The following is a 25073-nucleotide window of genomic DNA, read 5'->3' on the forward strand; positions in this document are numbered from 1 at the left end:
ATTCTGGATCCGGTGTTAGAGGTAGGCTGTCTGAGCCTCTTTGCTAGAGTCCCGTCATCCCTGTGGCCCGCTGCACCACACGGCATGCCAGTTTCCAACACTTCTCGAATGTCCTGGGCCAAACAAACTCTGGGCTTCACGGACCAGAGTGTCATCCATTTTTCAGGGACTTTCATTGCTCTTGTTTCAATAAAAAGAATGCTGTAAATATTTTTAAAAATGGTATGTCCCTGACTCTTAAAAAATACATGTATATTTCTGTACATAAATATATATATATATTTTTTTCTTTATTTTTCCTGCCAGGGAACACGGGGGTCTCAACGCCAGCACCACATCTATCTCTCTGTCATCCGCTCACCTTTCCCCAGTCCTTAGTTTCTCTGGGCCTTATCCGTGAAATGGGAATGCGAGCAGTACCTACTTCATTTGGCGTCCTAAGGATTAAACAGCCCCCCAAACTCCCCGTTCCCTTAGCTGACCTTGGCTCATTGCTGCTAATCAAACTACTGGAGACGGAAATAGCCTCTCTCTTCTGAAAGGGGGGAAGGTATTCTTTCTAGAGGCATTTTGGGGTTTGAGAAGCACAGGGCCAGCACTGCCTTCCCTGCACAGAGTGTTCTCGAAGTTAACTTTGGGACCGTCCCCTGCGAGGCCAGGAGGGTAAACTCAAGGCAGGGGCCTAAGGGGATAGGAGCAAATTCCACCATCTGGAATGTCTGGTGCCTCGCGAAGGATGCTCTTCCCCCGGGGCTGCCGAGGCGGACCCCCGCAGACAGCTCCGCGCGCCGAGACCCGCGCCCGGCTGCAGGGGGAGGGGATCCGGGCGCCCCCCGCCCCCCCGCCTCCGCGCCCCGCCGCCCGCCGCCCGCCGCCCGCCGCCTCACCTATCAGATTTCCCGTGCGCCTCGCCGCGCCCCTCCTCCCGCCTCCTCAATGCCGAGCGGAGGGGCAGCCGCCCTCGGCCTGGACCCGGCGCCGGCGACGACCGGCCGCGCGCCTCCCCGTGTCGCCGCGATGCGGCTGTGAGCTCACTGCGGCTGCAGCCCGCCGGGCCGGGGGGGCGCGGGGAGCGCGGGCAGCGCGGGGCGCACGGTGAGCCCGGGAGGGGCGGCCGCGGGGGTCCCGGAGGTGGGAGGTGGGAGGTGGGGGACCGACAGGTGAGGGCGCGGGGGTCCCGGAGATGGGGGACCGACAGGTGAGGACGCGGGGGTCCCGGAGATGGGGGACCGACAGGTGAGGACGCGGGGGTCCCGGAGATGGGGGACCGACAGGTGCGGGTGCGGGGGCACGCGGGGGTCCCGGAGGTGGGAGATGGGGGACCGACAGGTGAGGGCGCGGGGGCACGCGGGGGTCCCAGAGGTGGGAGATGGGGGACCGACAGGTGAGGACGCGGGGCCACGCGGGGGTCCCGGAGGTGGGGGACCGACAGGTGCGGGGTCACGCGGGGTCCGAGAAGTGGGCAAGCGAGGGGGCTCCAGATGAGGACCCAGCGTGTGCGGGGGGAGCGGGCCCTGCGGGGCAGGCGGGGGCGCGGGGCCAGGTCTTGTGGCTCCGGGCCGCTGGGGCGCTTTTGCCGCCCTGCACGGAGGAGGAGCGCGGGTTCTCTGGGCTTGTCCTGTTCCTTTTTAAATGAAGGAAAAGAAGATGGTTACAGACCAGATTTCATCAAACTTGGTCTAACAGTGTTTTTTGTTTGTTTGTTTTTGTTTTTTTAATTTACCTTGCTGGGTTTTGTTTTGTTTTGTTGAGAGCATTTAAATTGGATCCCAGCACATTTAACTGCATGACACAGTGCTATCAATTATGCTCATGGTATTATACATACATCCTCAGAACCTCTCCCTGTTGCCTCCATCCCCTAGCCCCTGGCAACCACTTTCCTACTCTGTGAGTTCCACTTTTTTTTTTTTTTTGAAATTTTGCATATAAATGATATCGTGCATTATCGTCTTTGGCTCTTTTTATTCACTTAGCATGTTGCCCTCCAAATTGATTCATGTAGTTACAATTGGCAGGAGTTCCTTCTTCTTCTTCTTCTTTTTTTTTAAAGATTCAGTAGCAGTCAGTTGTTTTCTGTATTTGTTTATCTGTCTGCAGACACTTAGGTTGTTTCTGTACCTTGGATATTGTGACTATTGCCGCCGTGAACAAGGGACTACAGATGGCTCTGAGATAATGTTTTTGTTTCCTTTGGATTATATACTAGGATTGCTGGATCATATCTTTCAGGTTTACTTTCCTCCTTACTGTTTTCCATAGTAGCTGTGCTAGTTTGCACCAGGGTCTCCTTCTCCTCCCCACTTCCTGGCCAACACTTGTTCTCTCTTGTCTTTTTGATAATAGACATCCTAACAGGTGTGAGGTTATTGTTACTGTGGTTTTGACTTACATTTCCCTGATGATGAATGATGTTGAGCATCATTTCATGTACCTGTTGGCCATGTGGATGTCCTTGGAAAAATGTCCATTCAGGTCCTTTGCCCAGTTTTTAATTGGGTCATTATTATTATCTTTGCTATTGATAGTATATTCATTTACAAAGTATCATCTCTACTCATACCACACACACTTGAGGAAGTGGTGTTACGGGGTGGGCATGGTGCAAACATAGGATGGGAGAGTTAACAGGATAGAAACATCTTACCCTGGGCAGCCTGGGTGGTTCAGCAGTTTAGTGCTGCCTTCAGCCCAGGGCCTGATCCTGGAGACCGGGGATCGAGTCCCATGTCAGGCTTCATGCATGGAGCCTGCTTCTCCCTCTGCCTGTGTCTCTGCCTCTCTCTCTCTCTCTGTCTCTCATGAATAAATAAAATAAAAATCTTAAGAAAAAAAAAGAAAGATCTTCCCCTTAAAATCAATAACTCCTTCGGAGGAACAAAGCCCAACCCCTAGCAGTCTGCGCAGGCATTTCCCTGCAGTGGGGTTTATGGAGCGCTGATAGGTGGGAGGTTGCAAAGGGTGTCTGTCTCTTCATGAAGAAGCCGTAGTAGCGGTTTTGGCCTTGTGGAAAGGACTAGAAGGATATCTCTTTAGGTCATTTCTAAGTGGAGAGAGATGCTTTAAGATTTTATAATGAGTCTTTCTCATAATATCTGTGTCAGTCATGTGCATGCATGTGTGTGTGTCATGCAGGCCAAATGTGTGCAGTAAATATTGCATCTGACTTTTCTTTTTAATCCTATTGGTTTTACTTTTTTTTTTTTCTGTTTAGGTGTCTGACTTGGGGATTAATACAGCCTCCAATAGAAACCCCTTTCTAAGTCTGCAGTAATCGGATGTCGTGAAGTTATTTTTCACCCTTCCTCTATGTTAGCATGACAAACTTACAAAAGTCCCTGTTATGTATTTGCCTGTTGTAAATATTAACATCACTGCAACCGCATCTCCCTCATTTGCTGTTTCTGCCCTTATTTCATGAGGTGCAGGAGGTGAATTAATGAAGATAGGCATCTGGGGAGGTGTCATATTCCTGTGAGTGCTGGGGGTGGGGATGGCTGTAGACTATTTTATAGGTGGAAATTCCTAGAGTCACATTTATGGGTAAATGTGTACTGATTCTGCTCATCTTTGCATGTGATAAAATATTTTAGTGAAGTTATATAGTCTTGTATGTGCACATCTTTTATGATGTTTCTTCTTAAACAGGTGCATGTAATATGCAAATTATTTCAGAGAAAGTATTTAATATCTTCCTCTTAGTGGAATGAATCAGAAAGAGAAAGACAAGTGCTCTCACTTATATGTGGAATCTAAAAAAAAAACCACCCCTAAACTGAACTCATAGAGGGAAGAGAATGTTCTGGTGGTTGCCAGAGGCAGGGTGAGAGCAGGTGGGGAAAATGGGTACAGGGCATCAAAAGGTACAAACTTCTGGTTATGGGATAAATAAGTCCTGCAGGTGTAATGTGCAGTAGGTAAAAAAAAAAATTGGTATCTATCTCTTCTTTTAAGGAATGGCTGCATATGTTTTAAGACCTGTTTTCTGTCTTGCATTTTTCCCTTTTCTTTCTTTTTAAAATGGCTTTATTTATTTATTCATGAATGACAGAGAGAGACAGAGACAGAGACATAGGCAGAGGGAGAAGCAGACTCTTTGTGGGGAGCCTAATGTGGGACTTGATCCCAGGACCCCGGGATCACAACCTGAACCAAAGGCAGATGCTCAACCACTGAGCCACCCAGGCACCCCTTATTTTTCCCCTTTTCAAGTCAACTCATCTTTTATAGTTCCTTTGTTAGGTTAATTAAAAAAGCAAACTTTTGTGGCCTACTGACATTAAGCTTCTGCAAATGCAACTCAGATCATAACGGTATTTCACTAAGTTGTCATCTCAAAACATTGACAAGGACAGTGTTGTCTTCACAAAGTTCCTTCCAGAACATGGGTACCATTTCTTTTGTATTATTTCCAAGTAGGTACTTTGAAGAAACAAGGACTACTATTGATATCTGATTTTATGAGAGTCTCCACACCTGACCAAGCTTCCTCGAGCAGATGATAATCTTCATCCTTTCATCAGAGGACATCAGTGGGCAGCTCTCCTTCCTTGGGCTTGCCAGACTGGCACTAGCAGCTGCAGATTAGGCCAGACCAATCCTGGAAGGGTTTCAGGGGCTCCATCGCTGCCTTCCTGAGCTCGGAGTTGGCCTTGGGGCTCTGGGGCCTCAGGGGAACCTTTTGCATCTCCAGGATGCCTGTCCATTTAACAGGGCTTTGGATCAAGTTTCTACTTGGTTTTCTACCGGGATTAGATCCTGATCCTGAATCCTGGTTCCAGTGGCTGTGAAACCCTGCTTGGTCCTTGTCAGCCTCTCTGCAGATGACCAGGATGCTGATGGGGATGTGAACCCAACACACCTTGAACTACCACATCCCTGTCCACAGGGATAACTGTCCACAGTCAGGAGCTTCCAGGAGCCTTGTTTCTGCTTCTCTCTCTTACTGATGCCCTTGAGGGACCCCAGGCTTGTGACCTCCTGTAATATTCTCCCCACCTTACCTCCTCCCCCCACCCCCGCTTCTGCTTCTCCTCTTTCTGTCCCTAGGAAAGCCCCTCAAAAGGGTGAGGGCTCTTCCCAGCACCCTTAATTCCAGGCTCTTCTCCTTTGCTGCTGGCCTGAGGACAGGGTTCCTTCAAGCTCTGTGACTGGTCTCCAGTGGTCCTCTTCTGATGACTTTTCTCTGCCTGAAGGCAGCGAGAGATGTCTGAGTCTGTGTCTGAAGATGCCAGAGGAGAGGATGGCCGAGATGACTTATGGAGATCTTGGCAACCCACATGGCCTTCAGTGGAAATCCAGGATCAGGAGATTTGGGTGTCAGGTAATGAGACTCATTTTGAAAACAAATCAACCAGAATTTTCACCAGAAGTTATTTGGGACCGAATTCAGAAAATAAAGTAGCTGATCATCCATTTACTTATTCAGTAAATACTCATGTAGAGATGAAGAGCTTGGGCTCCGAAGCCTGATGCCCAGGTTCACGGTCCCAGCTCTGCCAACCACTTGTTGTGTGACCCTGGGCATGTTCCTTAATTTCTCTGTGCCTCAGTTTCCTCCATTGAAATCCGAGCTAATAGTGCTTATTTCATAGTTGGGAGAGGTAGGAGGATTAAATGGCTCTATATGGATAAAGCTTTAGAACAGTGCCAGGATGTAATTAAGAGCTACACAAGCAGCCATTATATTTTACTGTTATTGTTATTTGCTCATTTTGTGCTGAGCACTTTACCATGATGAATAAGATTGTTTTGGGTCAAGAATGAGGCATGAAAATAAAGCAACAAAATTAGTTTTCTTTTATTGAATTAAAAAAAAAATAAACCTTGGTTTTAAAGAGAATTGCCAAAAAAAGTGCCCGAGCAGCTTTGTGAAACAGCAAAATTGCTGGAATACAGTGACCAATGACAGGGGCACGGTATTTCATTTGTTGTCTAAATTTTGGTCCCTGACCCTTTTATTGAACTTCTGACTCTCTGCAATTATCTGAAGCCATTCCTGGGCATTCCTATTGAAGTTGACAGCTGTCTGCCCTGTTTCTTACTATTTGTCCCTTATTTGTTTGTTTTGTTGTGGAGCTTTGGCTCTCCATATGGTTCCTGAGCTCTGCAGGTTCCTTTTTTACTCTTTTTTCCCATTGTCGTCTCATGCTTTTGTTCTTGTTTTGCTGATTTCATGTTCTTAATGTCTTATAGCCGCAGATCATTTATTGTAAAATTGTAAAAAGCTTTTTTTTTTTTTTCCTTTTTGGTAGCTTGGACTGTGGTCAACGTTTTTAAAGCTTAAAGTGCATGGTATTACACTGACAGGTTTTTAAAAAAAGATTTTTTTTTATTTTTAAAAATATTTTATTTATTTATTCATGAGAGAGAGAGAGAGGCAGCATTTGCAGAGGGAGAAGCAGGTTCAATGCAGGGAGCCCGACACAGGACTCCATCCTGGGTCTCCAGGATCGCGACCTGGGCTGAAGGCAGCGCTAAACCGCTGAGCCACCCGGGCTGTCCAAGATTTTTAAATTAGTTTGAGACAGAGGGAGAGAGAAAGAACACAAGCAAGCGGTGGGGAGAAGCATAGGGATGGGGAGAAGCATAGGGATGGGGAGAAGCAGACTCCCCACTGAGCAGGGAGCCTGATGTGGGACTTGATCCCAGGACCCTGTGATCATGACCTGAGCCGAAGGCAGATGCCCAACCAACTGAGCCACCCAGGCAGCCCATGTGCTGACAACTTTTATTTTTTTATTTATTTTTATTTTTATTTTTTTAACTTTTAAAATCATTGTTGATAGTACTAATCAATCCAGTTTCTTTCTTTTTTTTTTTTTCAATCCAGTTTCTAATGAAATATTCCAAATCAACCTCAAGGCCAAACATGTTCCATCTGGAGATGGAGCCAGGGATGGAGACATATCAACCCATCCAGGGATATTTCCCCGGCGTTCACTGAGTATCACCGGGACCCATGTGAGAACTTGTAACTCACTGCTGGGAATATATTTTTCTCTAGACTGGCTTCTTCATTTGTCTTTCCCACATTTCCTTCCCTTTGCTGTCCTTTCTTTTCTGTGGTGTTATGCCTGTTTGCTGTTTCTCTTTACATCAATTATATTTAAGAAGGGCAGGTTCTGCTCTACCTTCAGATATAATGTGAATGAATTATCCTTGGTTGCTTTTCTCCTTATGTGAGAATTATTTCTTTTCTGCTTGGAGATTTAATTTGTGTTCTGGATATCATGTTTTATCTGCTTTGCTGTTGCCTGAGGATACAAAGGAGGCGGAGCTGGAATTGTGGCTAATTGTGATTGCTGGGTTTAGATTCTCTTTGTGCATCCTGTAATTGTATGAAGAGTTGCTTTCAGGGTACGCTTGGGTTTTAGATTGCCTCCAAATTCAGAATGTAGCTTGAAAGCATTAAATTTTTTTTCAAATTATGAAGTATTTCAAACATACAACTGAGTTAGGATTTAAAATATATTAGGTGTGTAATTCAAGAAGTTAGACAAAAGACAAAGTTAACCTTTAAAAGGCTAGGAAAGGAAAAATGAGGATACGAGTAGCAATGAGTGAAATAGAGAATAAAGCAGACAGCAGTGTTTGCAGACTCAAAAACTATTTGTTAGAAAAACCAGGGACATAAAGCCCAGCAAGATTTAACGAAAAAGAGAAAAGAGCATAAATAAATTGTATTAAAAATAAATAAGGTGCACAACCATGGAGAGACAACACTTTTATTTTTAATTTTTTTTTTTTTTTTGAGAGAGAGAGAGCAAGCATGAGCAAAGGAAGAAGGGGCAAAGGGAGAGGGACAGAGGATCTCAGACAGACCCCCTACTGAGCATGAAGCCTGACATGACCCTGAGATCATGACCTGAGTCGAAATCAAGAGTCGATGGTCAAATGACTGAGCCAGCCAGGTGCCCTGAGAAATGACAATTTTAAATCGTAATAGAATATTAAAAACAATTTTGTGCTGTTACCTTTCAAAACATAGATCATTTTGTAAAAATAACAAAGTTCACTGAAGAAGAACTAGGTCCTGAATAAAAAATAACAATGAAACACACTGAATTTATTTATTTATTTATTTATTTATTTATTTATTTATTTATTATTTTAAAAATTTTATTTTTTTATTCATGAGAGACAGAGAGAGAGAGAGAGAGGCAGAAACACAGGCAGTGGGAGAAGCAGGCTCCATGCAGGGAGCCGGACGTGGGCTCCATCCCGAGACTCCAGGGCCACGCCCTGGGCCAAAGGCAGGCACCAAACCGCTGAGCCACCCAGGCGTCTGAAACACACTGAATTTATAATCAGAATTATACCTGATCCCATCCTAAAAGACAATAACCCTAGAAAGATTTAGAGATGAACTTCACTAAATTTTAAGGGAACAACAAAAAGCAACCCTTTCATTGTGCAAGCTATTATAAGAAACAGAAAAATTCTCAACTTCAGATGGCCGCACTAAAAGAAAATAAAATAATTAATAGTGTTGCTTCTAGGGCAGCCCGGGTGGCCCAGTGGTTTAGCACCGCCTTTGGCCCCAGGTGTGATCCTGGAGACCCGGGATTGAGTCCCATCAGGCTCTCTGCATGGAGCCTGCTTCTCTCTCTGCCTGGGTCTCTGCCTCTCCCTCTCTCTCTCTCTCTCTCTCTTTCTCATGAATAAATAAATAAAATCTTAAAAAAATAGTGTTGCTTCTAAACACAAATGGAAAGTTCCTAAATAACACATCAGGTTTTTATTAATATATGACATCAGTAAGTTAAAGGAGGGAAAAATACATGATTACCTCAAACGATGCAGCCCAAAATAAAAGAATCAATAAATTTCAGCACTAGTTCCTGACAAAGCAGGGAGCTTTCTTAATTTGTCCGAGACATTTATTGAAATGCCTACCATCATATTAATGGTAAGCCTTAAAAGAATTCTTATTAAAGTCAAGAGCGAAACAAGGGTGTCATTATCAGTGCTTTATATTCAACATGGTACTTGAGCTTCTAGCCTGTGCAATAAGACCAGAAAAGAAACGAAGTTGTTATTATTTGCAGACAATATTGTGTCAGATCAAATAGCCTAGATTATGCCATAGAAACAACCTGCAAATCTCAGATCTTAATGCTGTAAGTCTGTTTTCACATAGGCAAAGTCTATTGCCAATTCAAGCTACTTTTAGAGGCAGCTGTCCTTTATATACTGATTTATCATTTAACGCTGCTTGGATCGTATGGCATGTTTGTATCAACGTTTACTCGCCCAAGCAGTGCAAAGAGAGCTAGAGAATCAAGCATCTGCAGTGAAGTCTCTCAGCCTTTAGCACTTCAGCTCCTATTGCACTGGCCTGAAAAAGTCAGATGGCTGAGTCTAACTTCGAAAGTTTAGGAAGTGAAACCCTCTCATATGCTGGGGAGACACAAATAACCAAAATGTCAAATACAGTTATCTACATGAAACATTATAGAGAATCTGCTGATTTATTTATTCCCTATTTCCCTACTTATTGAATAGAGTTTATCAGTTTCTTCATCAGATCATTATTATCATTTGTTTTTGGTTTGCTTGTGTTATTTTCTGAGAAGATGTATGAAAATACAATTTATCTTTATAATACTGTCAGGTTTCCTGTTATATGTTTTGAGACTATGCTGCAACAAGTTTACATGTTTTTCAAGGATCTATATCATAAAATCACACGGTGAGCTGCTGTGTTGTATGGATGCTTTTGGCCTGAATTCTCTTCTGCTTCACGTGGCTGCACTAGGGCTTCCTCTGACCTTGATTCTTGCAGGTGTCTTTCCTGCTTGGCTTTGTATCTTTACTTAGGGTATGTCATTTGAATCTGCTCATGGACAGATTTTTTTTTTGTGGCAATCTGATAAATTCTGTTTTTGAATAAGTGAATTTAATCTATTTATGATTTCTGAAGTACTTGTACTTAATTTTATTATCTCCTGTGTTTTCTCTTTACTAAGTTTATTCTTTAGTTATCTTTATTATTTGTTTCCTGTTGAATAAGTAAACTTTGTTGGGTTCCCAGTCCCAACCCTGTGTTGGTTTTCAAGCTACAGACTGTATTTCCACTCTTTTAGTGATTATCCTTAATTTTGAGTCATGTGTTTTAACCATAAATAATTTAAAGATTTTCAGTATTTCTATCAATCTCCCTGTCTTGACAAGGATCTTAGTAAACTTTAATTGTCAAATGGTCTCTCTCCTTTATAAATGTTGCCTAGTGTTTGGCTTTAACTTTTTAAAAATGAAAAATTTTATTGTTACAGACATAAATTAAATTTAACCACATATTTGGTCAATTTCTCATTGTTGTGTCCTGTATTCCTTGATATAGGCCTGGGTTTGTATAGCTTGCTGAAGTGCATCCATTAATAATTCTTTTAGTGAGGCTATATGGCGATAAAATTCCTATTTGTGTGTTTGAAAATGTTTTAATTATGACTTCACTCTTTCATGTTATTTTAACTAGGTATAAAATTTGAGATGGGCAATTATTTCCCTCTGGTGTTTTGAAGGTAACACTGCATTATCTTCTGACTTATATTATCAGTCATGGGAGATTTCTGTGTATCTGATTGTCAGGCTTTTGTGGATAGTTTGTCTTTCTCTGGTAGCCTTTGAGACTTTCTACTTGCCTTTGATGTTCTGCAGTTTCACTAGGTTGTGTTGAGGTGTAGACTGACCTTCATCTATGATGATGGATATTCAGGCTGCAGTTTTGATTTGAGGACTCCCATCTTGCATTCTGAAAGATTCTCAGCTGATATTTCTTCTCAGCTATTCCCATTATTCTTTTCTTCAGGAACTCTTACAGTATTAAGTTGACCCTCTTAACCTGTCTGCTATATCTCCTTTGACTTTTGATAAGTTCTGGCTCTATTGGAGGCAATTATCTTTGGGGGTGGTAATAATTCTCCTTTCTGTTGGGCCTTTCTTCACCCTTTGGAAGTTGGAAAGGCAGCTGTAGAGATTTGACCTTATTTTACTCTAGAGGGCCATTTCCCTCATTTCCTTGAGGTTTCCTATTTATACCTCTGTTCGCTTTTCTCTGGCTTGGGAAGGGAGCTGAATAAAAATAAGATGTTTATGAATTTCAGTTCCTTACCTTTCCACTAATTTTACCACCCCAGTTAAATGTACATGCAAAATCTGTTTTTTTTTTTTTTTTACAGAATTAGTGTTTTTCCCCCTGGCTACCACTTTCAAGGAATATACCAAGAGTTGTGCTTTTCATTTGAATGTTGCTTATCTATTTGTGGCCAGTTTGAACTGTTTTATGTTAGTGTGGACAAAATAGAGAAACAAATGTCTTGATAGCCTATTACACATTTAAGCAATATTAGTTGATAATATTATTCAAGCAATGAGCAGTAGGTCAGAGTAGGCGTTCAGTATCCTAGTTCTTATTCTTTTCAAAGATTTTATTTATTTGAGAGAGAGAGAATGAGCAAGAGAGTACAAGCAGGGGGGCTTGCAGATGGTGAGACAGAAGCAGGCTCCCTACTGAACAGGGAGCCGGATAAGGGGCTCAGTTCCAGGACCCTGGGATCATGACCTGAGCTGAAGGCAGATGCTTAACTGACAGAGCCACCCAGTGCCCCAGTTTTGTATGAAGCCTGGCATAGTGCCCAGGTGTTTGATAGCTTTGTAGAGAAACATGTGCCTATTATAGTTAGACATGGATTAAGGAACTGAGAAATTTGAAAGAAGCAAATAAGTGGTAGAGGGCTAGCCTTACTAAAGTGGATGGAAGGGTGGTGGTCAACATGTCATAGGTACAGCCTGTCACCAGTGCTCCTTAGTGCACTCTCAGAGTTTCCTGGAGAACCCATAAATAACTGAAATTGAAATTTTTTGATACTTATTTGGCTTTCTCAAGGACACAATGCTGAATTTCCCTCTTTGCTAGTTATTAACTAATCAGGTGACCCGCCAAAATGAGCAAGTAAGATTTATCATCTAGGACTGTAGTTTTTTCTTTCCATCCTGACTCTCTTGTGAATCATGGTTTTGTTTCTAAGAGTCACTTTTCCAGCTGACTCTCCCAAGGGAGAAAATAATTTATATGAAAAATAACTAAACTATATGCAAAGTGAGTAATCGTCTCCATTATTCTTTGACAGACTTCTGCTTCCTGTTTTAGATTTACATTGTAGCACTTATGTCTATAATGTCCATTGACTGATGGGCACTTTTTCCTGACTTCTAACACATGCTATTAACACTTGTCTCATTGAATCTCTTTTTTGGGTCATCTGCAGCACAGTGTGGCATGCCAAAGCAAGGTGGTTTGCGCACGTGATTCCATCAGGTAAGATGTGGAGGAGCTTTTTCAGGCTAATGAAAACTGATAATGCCAAGCATAATAGGGGAGGTTTAAATGGTTAGAGAAGCTGAATTATGAGGTTGGAATGGCATTTTTTAAAAAATATTTTATTTATTTATTCATGAGAGACACCGAGAGAGAGAGAGAGAGAGAGAGAGAGAGAGAGGCAGAGACACAGGCAGAGGGAGAAGCAAGCTCCTCACAGGGAGCCTGATGTGGGACTTGATTCTGGATCCCAGGACCACGACCTGAGCTGAAGGCAGGCACCCAACCCCTGAGCCACCCAGGCATCCCGGAAAGGCATTTTTCATGTGGCTGGTTCCTACTTACTCAGATTCATAGAGTCTGTGGCTCTCACCTGCTGACCCACCTCTCCTGCTGTTGACCCAGCTATAACCCCACTTGGTCAATCTTTTCTTTATCTGTTTGGTTTCTTCATTAGTCTGTGGGATGTGTTCCTCACAAACTGTTCTGAGATCAAAGAAATTTGGGCTACCTGCCTATGAAACTTCTTTTTGAAATTTACTCTGAACGTTAACTTCGTAAAGTTTCCAAAAAGTCTTGCAGTGAAGAAGCCTGTCTAATTTTGTTTAATCCAGTGGTCCCCCAACTTGCAATCAACTTCTCTCCCACCCCTAAGCATTGCCCCCAAACACACACAGGTCCTCTTGGTGTCTGGTGGGCACGGTTTGGGAAAACTTGCCCTACAGTGATAGAAAGGCCTCCATATCCCTTCTAGCTCTGATCTCGGTTTCCCTTCAACCTTGATTCTTTTTTTCCTTTTTTGAGATTTTATGAACAGTTTTTATTTTTATTTTTTGAACAATTTTTACCAGAGTTCAATACCAATATAAATTTTACTCACAAAACTTGCAATTCAATGAACCCCTTGTTTTCTTTTTACTATGGTGGTAAAATATACATAAATTATGTTGGCCACATTAGTTACAATTCCATGACATTTAGTACATTTACAATATTTTCCTATCATCCCTAATGTCTAAATGCAGAACACCTTTATCATGCCAAAAGGAAACCCACAGTCCCCCTGGCCCTGGCGACCACCATTCTACTTTCTGATTCTATACATCTGACTATGCTAGGGACCTCTTATAAATGGAATCATACAGTGTCTGTCCTTTTATGATGGGCTTATTTCATTTAGCGATGTGTCTTCAAGGTTCATCCATGTTTGTAGCAAGTATCAGAAAGTACTTCCTTTTAAGGCTGAAAACCATTCCACTGTCTGGATAGACCACATTTTCTTTATCCATTCATCTCTTAATGGACTTTTGGGTTATTTTCACCTTCAGACTGTTGTGAATGCTGCTGTTCATGATCATGGGTGTACAAATAACTTTTTAAGTCCCTGCTTTCTTTTTTCTTTTTTTTTTTTAATTTTTTTCCCTGTTTCCTTTTTAGATGGTACCCAGAAGTGGGGTTACTGTACCTTATAGTAATTCCATGTTTCATTCTTTGACGAATTGCCATACTGTTTCCCAGAGTCCTGCATCATTTTTACATTCCCACCATTTTTACATTCCCAGAGTCCTGCATCATTTTTACATTCCCACCAGCACAAGAGTGGGCTCCAGTTTCTCCACAAGCTTGCCAGGACTTGTTAATTCTTTAAAATTTATTTTTGTGATAGCCATCCTAGCAGGTATGAAGTGGTATCTCATTGTGGTTTTGATTTGCATTTCCCTGATAATGAGTGATGTCTGAGCATCTTTTCATGCATCTGTTGTCCATCTGAATATCTTTTGTGGGGGACTGCCTATTCAAGTCCATTGCCTGATTTTTGATCAGTTTTTGTTGTTGTTGATGCTAAGTTTTGATAAGTTTTGTAGTTTTGATGATGTTAACAGATAAGACTCTCTTACTGTCCTAAACCTTACTTCTGGGAAAGATGTTGGCAGCATTAATTTCTTTTCTGCCGTGCTCTCCTCCTTGTATTTCTCCATCAACCATCATTTATCACCATCTTGTTTGTCCTGTTTTCTGGTTGGACCAACTGGCTCCATTCCTTCCCATCCATGTTTTGGACCCTCATCTCTTTAGCTGTTGGCTTCTGGTATGGGTAGTTTTGTTTAAGCTCCCTTCCCCCATTGCCTTCCTTTTCTTCCTGAAGGATTGGCATTTGCTGCCTGATTTTAGCCACAGTTACTCCACTGAAGCTGCATTGTGGAAGTTTGGAAGCTTCTGACCCCACAGTCTTCTATAGGATTGACACTGATGATGGCCCTTCCTTCTTTAGATATCTTTGGTCCCTGGGGCACTCTCTGTGGCTCTGAGAAGGGGAGTGAGAAGCAGATGTAGGACTGAGGACTGTGGGTCCTGGGGCACCTTAGCTTGGCTGTAGATGCTGACTTTGACCATTAACTCACTCCACAACCCAGGCTGGTGACTTCTACCGGTTTCCTTTCAAAAGGAACATTGGAGCCCGTCTTGTAAATGTGTGGGGACAACTTGTGAGTAATCATATGAAAAGCACTCAGAACAGTTGCTGGCATGCAGGAGTTGTTCTTGTTAGCTAGTGTTGGGACATTAATGTGGTTTTTCTCCTATGTATCCAGTTGAACCCTTTCTACCTCCATTTCCCCCCTCCTGACTCATGTTTTCTAAATTCTCTTCTTTGCTCTTCATTATTCTGTTCCCAGACATTGTCTCACTCTTGCCATTTTAATCTTTGCTTTCTGCAGTCAGATCTAAACAGGTCAGTTCTCTACATTTTAGTAGGAGGCTTCTTGCAGCACACAACTGTGCTGTAGGGACGTATGTTTTGGAGGACATTTGACTCTTGTCAGATCATTGCACATCAGCTGCCCCCTCGCCAGCTCATTAACAACCATGTGATTCCACTTCAAATGTAAGAATTTGTATTTTTACCAATTTCTATGAATTGCATTATTTTGAAGATGGAATTGCAAATGTCATCATGTACAGTGGACTACATCAAATGATTATATCCTAGGAAAAGTTAAGATGAGATTGTAGGGATTTATGAATCAAACAAACTAGCATCATATAAGCCTTAGGAATGATCTAGAGTGTTGCCTGAGTGCTTACTAGTTCTTGGGAACTGTGAAGTATTTACTTGCTTTTCACAAAAACTTTAGGAAGTAGTTAGCACTACTTTCCAATTTTACAAGTTTTGCATTTCTCATATATAGAGAAAATGGAGCCTTAGTAAGGTAAATATCCTCAGAGTCTCATAACTAGCAAGTGATTGACTTAAGATTTGACCAGTTCCCTGGGTTCCAAACATAGGACTCTCAACATCTTATTTTCTCATTTTTCATTGTATTTTTTTCTGCCACCTTTCCCTTTATTGGATATACAAGGGCTTAGTCCATTTTAAAGAGAGGATATGTGCATATTTCTTAGTAATATTTTGTTTTAATATTTGAATTAATTCAGTACTGGTTTTGGTTTTATCATCCCTGCTCTTTTCTGTAATTTTTATTTTCTAAATTCTTTGAGAGCTTAGTTTTTTTTTTAAGATTTTATTTATTTATTCATGACAGAGAGAGAGAGAGAGAGAGAGAGAGAGAGAGAGAGAGGCAGAGACACAGGCAAAGGGAGAAGCAGGTTCCATGCAGGAAGCCTGACATGTGGGACTCGATCCTGGGTCTCCAGGATCACACCCCGGACTGAAGGCGGCGCTAAACCGCTGGGCCACTGGGGCTGCCCGAGAGCTTAGTTTTTAAAAATTTTCTTTTCTTTAATAATGAAAATGCTTAAGGCTATGCGTTTGCCTCTGAAAGCAACTTTGAACACATCCTAAGGAATGATATGTGGTGGTCTCGTTTGTTTCATTTTATAGTACTTTGTTATTACACATTTAATTTCTCCTTTGACCTCTTAGTCAATTTTCTTTATTTCTAAGTATAATCTTGATTAAACTTAATGTTAATTCCTTTATTGCTTTATGGTTAGGATGATAGCCTACTGTTTTCCTCTTAAGTCTGTATACAGTTGCATTGCTATTCAGAAGTACATGTAGTTGTAATAATGGAAATACTGGTTTAAAATGAAAATGAGTAGGATTTGAAAATCTTGTAATTCACTTATTTTATTCAAAATTTGAGTTCCTGTTTCTCTAACTGATGTGTTTTGTTTCTCTTTATTATTAAAATAGAATATATATTCTCAATAAAACTCTTGGGGGCAGTTTTGTTTTTTTTATAGAAAAGTAGTCCCTACTCGTTGTGTAACAACCAGCACCCAGAGCCAGATACCAGTGAAAAAATGAGGAGGTGTTGTTAAGTGGAACAGGACGACTCTCTAACAAACCCACCAATGTTTAACAATTTTAATGAACTTTAAAAAAGTGTCATATTTTCACTGTGAATCATTTCACATTAAAATCTGTGGTTTTCCTGCCAGAATTATCTTTAGGGAAAGCTATGTACTTTCAGCCAGATTTGGAGCACAGGGAATGTGAGTGAACTGGAAGCAGATCCCACAAGAAACTCAGGTGTCACAGGGGGGATTTCCTGAGCATCTGGGTCCTGGTTCTGTTAATATTCCCTGTGACAATCTTAGCCACACTCCCCGACACACACACATGACAGTGACTCAGTCAGCATTTGAGCATGGGTTATTTAGGTCAGTGAAATTTCTCTCTCACACATTTCTGGCCTCTCCTATTGATCCATGGCATCCATGCTGGGTTTTCAAGGAGAAGAACCAAAAGACACGAGGGGGTGAGTGGCATTTGACTAGAGATGATGTTTGCATGTTAACATTTTCTTTTTCTGTCTCTGGGAACATGGTTTTCATAGATGCACTGAAGAGCTGTGATTGCCTAGAGGGGGCCCAAGGAGGAAAGGGGGGGCCCAGGAGGCAGGATGAGGCACAAATACCAAAGGAAGGGCAGGACACAGCTGAATGGACAGAGAGCCTCCACCGAGCTGTTCTTGAGTCTTTTTTATTTTTTTATTTTTATTTTTTTAAGTCTTTTTTAATGTAACCATTTGTCTTTGATAACTATTCCTCCCTGTTGAGTTTTCTCCAAACAGAAACAAAATCTAGTGGGGAAAAATTATGTGGAAAAAACCGTTTTCCCTTTCAATGTCTTCACAGAGAGAGGAGGAACACCCTGACAGGACTCCTTGCTCGTGGGCGGAACTCTGTCTAACACTGCTATTGTGTTTGCTGCTTGGCAAAGCACGCTAAAAGCACACTGCAGATATTCAGGTAATAATGGCTTTGAGTCATTTTATCCATTTATTCTTTAGTAAATGTATAAGTGTCCTAGGGCTGCCTTAACAAGGTACCGCAGGCTACAGGGCTTAAACAAGAGAGGTTTATTGCCTCACACTCTGGAGACCAGAAGTCTGAGGTCAAGTTGTGGAGGGTGGGGTCTGAGGGCCACAAGAGAAAATCTGCTCCAGGCCTCTCCACCAGTTTCTGGTGGTTTGATATCAGTCCTTGATGTTCCTTGGCTTGGGAAGCATCACCCTGATCTCTGCCTTCATCTTACATGGTGTTCTCTGTGTGTGTGTGTGTGTGTGTGTGTGTGTGTGTGTCCATATTTCTTTTCAGAGGGGCACCAGTCATACTAGATTAAGGGCCTATCCTACCCTGGCATGGCTGCATCTTATTACATTTGCAATGACCCTACTTCTAAACAAGGTCATATTCTGAGGTCCTGGGGATTAGGACTTCAGCATATGAATTTGGCAGAGAGAAACACAGTCAAACTCATAAGAGTAAATATTTACATGTTCAGTGAATATTTACTGAGCATCTATTATGTCAAAGGTGTGTTATAAGATATTGAGATTTAAATAAACATGAAAATTTTTTTTTTCTTGTCTCAAATCGCTTAAAGTTGGAGAGAGCTATTTAAAAAAATAGCTGTGGTTGGCAGAGTTGTAGTAAAGGTAGGTACAAGGAACTGTGGTGCTGAGAAGGGAATTGGTCAAGCCTCTTCACTGGGAAGTGATCAAGCTTCCTTCTCTGTAGGGGAAAAGTTTGAGCTGGACGTGAAGGGATTCAAAGGACTTTATTAGATAGGCTGTGTGAGACAAAATGGTACATTCACGGAACTTCAAGCCATTTTGTGGTAGAGGTGTAGGGTGCGCTGTGATGGACTGCCACTGAAAAGCAATGCTATTGGACTTTTGGTTTGGGGAATGTTCTTCTGATTGATAGCATGGAGGCTAGAGTGCAGGTGGTTAAGTCTAGAGTCTGTGAGATAAAACTGTAAATGGCCATGGGTCTGGTGCTTGTGTCACTGAGTGGATTCCAAGGCCCTTCAGTTTCAGAAGAGTGAAACTTGAGATGTCTGTGAGATGTCCAGTTGTAGTTGGTTTTGGAGTTAGGCAAAAAGTGTGAAGGACAGTATGGCTTTGGGGATTATTTTGTGTATAGCCATGGGAGTGGATGAGCGGGGTTGTATCAAACAGAAGAGAGGGTCAGGGGCACACCTGAATTTTAGGGGCAGGATGAAGAAAAGGAGTCAACAAAGGAGAGCCACAGAGAAAAATCAGGGAGGTTGGAGTAGAGATGATGGGTACCCCATAGAAGCCGAAGAGTATGGAAGTTACAAGAAGAAAAGCTTGGACAGAAGCACCTGACATCACAGTAGGTCATGGAAGATAAAGCCAAAAAAGCCACTGTGCCCTGTGGCTCAGTCTTGACATTATACTTTCAAAGTCTTTTCTGATATGTATGTATCACCAGTTTGATATCCAAAAGGCAATTTGAACCTTTACTGAGATCTTTGAAAGGACACACCAAAGATGACTGCATTCACAATGCCTGGCAAAATTTTCAATTCTTGTTACTCCCACTCTGTATCTGTCACTTTCTGAGATCCCTTGTTCCCTTCCTCTAAATTTTTGAAATGTTTCTCTGATCTAGCCCCTGCCGCTCCTTCTTTTACACTAGCACTTCTTATCCTCCATGTTGATTCTTTTTTTTTTTATTTTTAATTTTTATTTTTTCCATGTTGATTCTTTTCTGTTCCTCTAGTCACTCTCTACCGTTTCGAGCATTTCTCAATTCTTCCCTCATCTTCTGCCCAAACTCTGTGTAAGGAACAGGCTGGTAAAGACAATATTCTTGGTAGATCAGGGTAGAGAAATAGATTATAAGTATCCCCAATCTAAGTCTTTCCTGACTCAAACCAGACTGTTGGTCATCTTTGCAGAGTGCATTCAGATAAGCAGTGGGAGTGGAAGCAGTTTGCAGTGGATTGAAGATAATTAATTAAGTGGTGGGTGAAGCAGTACAAGGGGTGAGTATAAACTGTTTATTGCTGAAGCTTGATTTGGAAGGGAAAGAAAACAAGAGGCTGACAGAAGATGTCTGGTGATTGAAATAAGGTTCTTTAAACATTTTTTTGGAGTGAATTTTTGTTTTACAGTCATACTTAGAGCAGATTGTCATCTTAAGAGAAAAACCACCACCATTTGCATTGCTTTTTATTATTTATTGTCATTAGAAGTGATGAGGACAAAATTCATAGTTCCCCCAGACCTGAAGCCCGAATCCCAGAACACAGATGGGGATGGAGGTCTAAGTGTGGATACACTTGGAGAGATAGAAATGAGCTGAGCATTGGAGCTTATTGATCTAGTGAAAGAGGAGTCTTTTTGTTTTATGGTCATAGACACTGCCCAGGTAGTCACTTCAGATCATTTATTCACCAAATATTTGTATGCCTCCTACTATTTCTTAACCACTGCGTTAGGCCTTGAGGTACCTGGAGCTCTGGGGGGTGTAGCAGAGCAACTCCATATTCCATCATTCCTGTTCCAAAGATTCCCAGTAGGATGTGACTATTGAGCTCTTTTATTAGAAGGCTGAGTGATTTAAGTCAGAGAGCAGGGCAGTGGTTGCCATGATTCGTCTTGAGCAGGAAGCAGATGTAGACAAATGTCTCTGCATCACATGAGGGGCGTGAGACTTTGCCTTGACCAGCTGTCTTGCACCTTGGTCCCTTGGTAATAGGGAATCCTAAAAAGTAGGTGTGACTCAGCGTTACTTGTCACCACTGCAGTAAGGTTTTCTCAAGTTCACTATTTTGAGAAAAGGTCAGTTTTCAACTAGTGAAATAGTTATTTTGTATACTGACATTCACTTTCTCTGCTATGGAGATGTCTTGAATTGGTAAGAGTATTTGTAACCAGAGGATATTTATATACAAATGGTAATTGTGAAATTTGTTTCTAGCATGTCAAGGAAAAATTTTGCTTTCTTAAGAAGACTACTAAGATATTTGCCCAATCTCCCTTCCATGTGCTAATTTCTCTCAAATAGCGACTGGTTTACCCTTCATGGCTCATATTTGTAAATGAAAGTCTGGGTTGAACAGTCCTGGAAGGTTGAGTGAAGTCTCTTGGCGACTGTGTAGGTGTCAGTGCTTGAATCGTGAAAAGGGGGACTTCATCTTCCTTCATCTATGAGATTCTTTTCCAAGTGCCATGGCCTCAAAATTTTGCCAGAGCCTGGGCAGAGGCATCTGCTTCAGGCCAGGCCAAGTAATCTTGAGCCCAGCAAGCAAAGTCAGGAAGTTTTATCGTATTTCTATTAGAAAAACAAAGTTCATTTCCTCATTGTGGGTTATCAGTGGAATCCTTCCAGAAGATAATCAACAAGTAAGATATGCTGGAGGAAGTTATCTGATCATTGTGTAGGAATAAAACGACAGGCCTAAGAACGTAGTTCATCACCTTGAGGTAGAAATTGCCCACCTGTTACAGAGCATCCACTGTGAAACCAGAATCTTCGGCTCCACCTCCTGCAGTGAAATCAAAGGACCCTGGTCCAAAGGGCATCCTAGCAGAAGACAAATGGTCACAGTGGCATTAACAATAGTAGAAGCCTCAAGGGTGGGCCTGCCTGTCCTGACCCAACTGCTGATGCTTGGATTCAGCTTTTTGCTCGTTGATAGATTTTTGTTGTCTTCTTCTTCCCTGTCATCTGTCAGGGTTGAGAGGTAGCCATGAGTGACAAAATCCATGGAAAGAAAGTTTTCCCATAATCAGAGGAAGTAGCAGGTTGAGGGCGACCTTCGTGTGCCTTGGAGATTGAAGGTGTTTGGGTCAGGAGGGTGTTCGGTGGAGGGTCAGTTGCACTGGAGAGTCCTTATTGCCATGTTGGCAAATTGTGTAATGCTCTTGACTTTTGCGTCTGGAGAGCCATGGTTTATTATTGTGTATATGCACTGTTTTCTCAATGAAAATTATCTTGCATCCTCCTCCGCATCTGACTACCTCCCAGGACCAGTAGGCAAATTAATGTGACTAATGTGCTATTAGTTCCCGTCTTTCTTCTCAGCACAGCTTTTGTTTCCTTCCATGAGAAAGCATGTGAAGTTATGTCTGAACCCCCTAACGACGCTCCACACGCTGCTGCTGGTGACCCCCTCAGCCTCCCCAGTGTGAGCAGTAGGGGGTGAAACTCTCAGTATTTCTTCTTCTGTTGAAGTAAGCCAGGTTCTATTTCTTCTGGGAAATAATTGAAGTCTTATGAAATGTACATAAAACAAAAATACCTAAGGCACTGAAATATTTGGTGAAAAAAAATTCATCCCAAGGAGATGTCCTATAAAGTGAAGGTTTGTTTTCAGGTAAGAAAATGTCTCCATGTTGCAAAAAGCATGATTTGGCTTTCAGAGACATGGGCATCTTCTCACTGATTCATTCAGAACTTTCCTTTGGGGTCGTATGTGGCAAATATTGTGTGTTGGCAGGTGCTACAATGGTCAAAAATGTGGAAGATGGTTCTTACTCTGTGCTGGGGTTATCAAGCAGTGGGAATGCTAGCCAAAGTTTGCACAAAGAAATAATAAAGTATGACCCATTAATGAAATTGATTAAATACCATATGGGGGTGCCATGAGTAGTAAATGAAGGAATGGCTTTGCTGAGGAATTGGTCAGGGTCAGGGGTGAGCTAGAGTTAGCTGAGCAGAAATGGCATGGCAGGGGTGGAAGTCGGGGGTCACAGGTGGAGAAAGCCAGAAAGCACAGCGGGAGAGCCATTTGCACAGAAGGGAAGAAACAGGTCTGTTCATGGGGCTGAAGGGAACAGGTGTGGCCTGAGGGTAGAGGCATGGAGGTCGATTGGAACAGATTGTGCAGGGCATGGGCTGATTGATAAGTAGCTCTTTGAGTCCTCATCTGAAAGATCAGCTAAACATGTTGGTCGAGAAATGAAATTTTAAGCCATGAAGACACATTGCGTGCAGCTCAAGTCCAGCCCAAACGCTGCCTGTTGCTTCCACTGCTTCTTGTTTGGGGCACTTCATGTAAACTGAAATCCGGGCAGGCCATATTTCCAGAATGGTCACACTCACTGGTTTGAATTATTTTTCTTCCTTTTCCTGTTCTATGGTTTGCGTGCCGAATTCCTGTCCCTCTAGAATTCTGGAGGAAGGGCCCTCAAGCAGCCTAGAGTCTATGGCTCTACCATTTGGGCCACAGGCATGAGGAATAATTGGGGAGAAGCTGCTCCTTGAGAGAAATCTCTTGTATTTGTTTTCAGAGTGTTTTATATGCTGTTAAAGATGCTATCCCTCTTATATTTCATCAGACCCGGGCAATCAAAGAGCTTTTCCAAATTTTCTGGATTTTTTGACATAGTTGATTGCACAGAATAATCAGCAACCCCATTAATAACATTCTGCTGTATCCTTTCTGCTATGTTATTAATTTGTTTTAATTTTTGTTTAGAAGAAAAGTCCCAGGTCTTAGCTTACTGAAATAATCCAAAGCTTGCTTATTTATTTAAAAAGCCCACTGTAGGGATCCCTGGGTGGCGCAGCGGTTTGGAGCCTACCTTTGGCCCAGGGCGTGATCCTGGAGACCCCGGATCGAATCCCACATCGGGCTCCTGGTGCATGGAGCCTGCTTCTCCCTCTGCCTGTGTCTCTGCCTCTCTCTCTCTCTCTCTCTCTCTCTCTCTGTGTAACTATCATAAATTAAAAAAAAAAAAAAAAAGCCCACTGTAGATTGGCCTTCCTAAATCTATGGTCATCATTTTGTTGTTGTTGTTCCTTCTGACACTGTGGATAAAACTGTCCTGTATGATTGTTGAGTGTTATTTGGGCCATTGAGAAAAGAATGCTGTGGAGGTTTAAAGAAATCTGGATTTTAAAAACCTTGAGTTGTGCTTTCAGTTTTTGAAGGTTTGAGAGCTGCAAGTTAAGCATTTTTTTTCTTAATAGAGAAAGCTTCAGCAGGGGGTAGATTGCAGAGCAAGGGGATTGCAGGAGTGCCTCTGAACGCCTCCCCTTCCCCCAAAGCACATTTATGTCTCTACCTCTCTGTTTCAGAGTCCAAGTCACCAGGCCAGGTGCAGTTATCATGTCTGTGTTAGAAGAGAATGAGTCAGGAGGGTCTAGAAATGGTGCTTCCCACTGGGAAGCACAGCAGAAAGCCTGGGAGGCTAACCCTTGCCTCTGGGTAGTATGTTCATGTAACTGAAGATGACCCAGGGAGTCGGAGGAGACCCCAGGACTACTCACAGTGACCAGCGCCCTGCCTTTCACATAGTGTAGGTGCTCAGTAAATGTTTGGAGATTATCCTTGCTATGGACTGAATTATACCTCCCTCCAGATTCAGATGTATGTGGTGGCATTTGGAGGTGAGGCTTTGGGGAGATAATTAAATTTAGATGAGGTCATGAGTGTGGGGCCTGTGTGGTGGGATTAGTGTGTTTGTAAAGAGGAGACCCAAAACACAAGAGAGCCCTTGTGCACATTCCCTCTCTCCTTCCCTCCCTCTTTTCATCCTCTCTCCTCCCTCTGCCATGTGGGGACACAGTGAGAAATTGGCTTTTGTGAGCCAAGAGGGTGGCTCTCACCAGAACCCAACCATGCTGGCAGCCTGATCTCCGACTTCCGCCTCCAGAGCTCTGAGTGAGAAATGTCTGTTGTTCAAGCCACCCGGTCTGTGGTATTTGGTTGCCTAAAATGTCAATCCTGAAAATGCCTCCCTAAGACTCTAAATTCATCAACTCTGGGACCAGTGATCATTGGTATGAACCGTGTGCTCTAGCTCCTCAGACTGGAGCAGCTATAATCGAAGTTAGTGGGAAGCTTCTCTGTCGTACTATGGGTAGGAGAGGGAGGCCCCATCAGACCCCAGACTCCTCAGTGAATAAGGCCTAGCGAAGGACTATGAACTCCCTGGTGTCCTCAGAAAAGGCCAGACCTGGGGCCCGCCCTACCTGGTCTCCAGCTGCCCTCCCAGTGTACATCATCCTGTTTCTGGAACCCACCAGGCCTTTCCAGATTCCCTGCCTCTGTCCAGCATACCTCTGTTCTCTCCTCTGCCCTGTCAAAGAAAAACCAGAGCTGTACAACAGATAAAGCAGCAAACCAGGTTTCAGTCTGGAATTATTGCAGTGGAGGAGAGACCCTGGGATAGAGCTGGCTTCAACTCCCAATAGGGCACAGACAAGTAGGAAGTACAGCTGAGGAGCAGAGAGATGGGGGTGGTGGTGCTGGGGTGGGGGAAGCCCTTGAGAGATTCCTAGGAGGAAACATCAGGGGTCAGGTTCTGGCCAAACCAACCTAGCAGGGTTCTAGCTAAAATTGGGCGGATGTCTGAAGGTTGAGATCTCATTGGGAAAGGAATTGGAGGACCCTGACGGGCGCCTGGTCAGGAGGGGGTTCCTCTCACACTCTGCTAGCTGTTGTTCTGCTCGTGCTGTGGGCCCTAAGGCCTTCCAGGTCTGTCTTCTTCATGGAGCCTGGACCCCTACTTGCCACAGG

General features: G+C 42.8%; 1 protein-coding gene across 9 annotated transcripts in view; it reads left to right on the forward strand.

Moving 5' to 3' along the window:
* Positions 1 to 988: 988 nt before the first annotated feature.
* B3GALT5 (beta-1,3-galactosyltransferase 5) overlaps positions 989 to 25073 on the forward strand; it is a 39018-nt gene continuing 14933 nt past the window's right edge. For 3 of the 9 annotated variants that reach the window (XM_072807011.1, XM_072807007.1, XM_072807012.1), the window contains exons 1-3: positions 989 to 1095; positions 17426 to 17539; positions 19500 to 19586. The gene's annotated coding sequence lies outside the window, so the exon portion shown is untranslated. Of the gene's footprint in view, positions 1096 to 5194; positions 5324 to 12295; positions 12323 to 16916; positions 17047 to 17425; positions 17540 to 19499; positions 19587 to 25073 lie in introns of those variants that run through there. The other 6 variants (XM_072807013.1, XM_072807015.1, XM_072807010.1 and 3 more) reach the window with 5 other exon arrangements.

Source organism: Canis lupus, chromosome 30, assembly GCF_048164855.1.
Source record: "Canis lupus baileyi chromosome 30, mCanLup2.hap1, whole genome shotgun sequence".
In the NCBI taxonomy this organism is placed as follows: Eukaryota; Metazoa; Chordata; class Mammalia; order Carnivora; family Canidae; genus Canis; species Canis lupus.